The sequence below is a fragment of the Alligator sinensis genome, unplaced genomic scaffold, assembly GCF_000455745.1.
Source record: "Alligator sinensis unplaced genomic scaffold, ASM45574v1 scaffold707_1, whole genome shotgun sequence".
Taxonomy (NCBI): Eukaryota; Metazoa; Chordata; order Crocodylia; family Alligatoridae; genus Alligator; species Alligator sinensis.
Window position 1 is genome coordinate 1,479,888 of NW_005842065.1, and position 1,327 is coordinate 1,481,214.

Here is a 1,327-nt window from a genome sequence, read left to right on the forward strand (position 1 = left end):
TCTGGGCTGGGGGGAGGGGGGGGGGGTGGCTGAAGGGAGTCTCCCACTCCCCCATTCCAGCCCTGGGGTGCCCTGGTGGCTGCGCACCCTGCAGCCACCAGGTGGTGCTGCCTGCTCAGCTTAGCCCTGAGGGCAGAAGAACAATTTGGGGGGGAGGGGGCGTAGTTGTCCGGCGTGAGGGGAACCAGCAGGGCAGGGCCAGGGGCTGCAGGCCAGGAGTGAGGGGCTCAGGGACTGTGGGTTGGGAGTGAGGGACACAAACTGCTGTGGGGGGAGGTCAAGTGCTGCAGAGCAGGAGTGAGGGGCACTGCACCAGCAGGGCTTGGGGGCATGGGCAGGGGGCTACAGGTGGGGAGTGAGGGGGCAGACAGAGATGGGCAGGGGGCAGGGGGGGGATGTGGAGCTCATTGCCTCCTCAGCACAGGTCCTGGCAGCCTCCCCCTCCCCCCATAACCAGGGCCTTGGCCCCAAGCCCTGGCACAGAGGGAAGTTCCCAGCTCAGGCAGGAGGAAGCTTGGGGGGGATCCCCTGGGCCCAGCCCTTTCTGAAGGTGGAATTCCCAGCCCCGACAAGCACATCGCTTCCCCCCCCCCAGGCATGGGAATGGATGGGGAGGCAGTCTTCAACATTCCCTGGTTGCTGGCAGTGGGGGGTGCATTCAGGGGTCTGGTTTGTCCCTCACTGCCTCTCCCCCTGCCCCCCACACCAGGCCTCTGCTGTCCTATGGGCCCATCCCCCTCCCCCAAGTTTATCATAATCCAAGTTTGTCATAACCCTCCCCCCAACCCTGTCAATGGGGCCTGGATCTACCGGCTCCCAAGCCCCATTGCACAAGCCAGAGATGGGAGTCAGGTCAGAATATGGGGCTGGGGGGGCAGGTATCAATCTGCCCCCAGCCTGATGTCATCACTGCCGGCAGGGGGGGGGGGGGGGGGGGGGGGGGGGGGGGGGGGGGGGGGGGGGGGGGGGGGGGGGGGGGGGTCATCCTAGTTCTAGCCCAGCTCTGGGAGAGGAGTGGAGTATAGTGGTTAGAGCTGGGAGAGGGTGGTCCAGACCCCTGGGATCTCTGGCCCAGCTCAAAGGCGAAGGATGGGTTTGTGGGGGAGCAAGGGGGTTGGGGGAGGCAGTGAGCCACTTAGTCATGAAGGTACAGGGCCCCAACCCCTGGGTTCTCACTCATCCTGGATGTCCCCTGTTCCCAGCTCAGACCCAGGCCCAGAAGACCCCAGCCCTAGTCTCCTCAAACCATTAAGCCTCTGCTCTGGGCATGTCCCAAGTGTGTCAGGCCTCCCACCTGCAGCCATGCAGGTGCCTCCTGCCTGCCCCC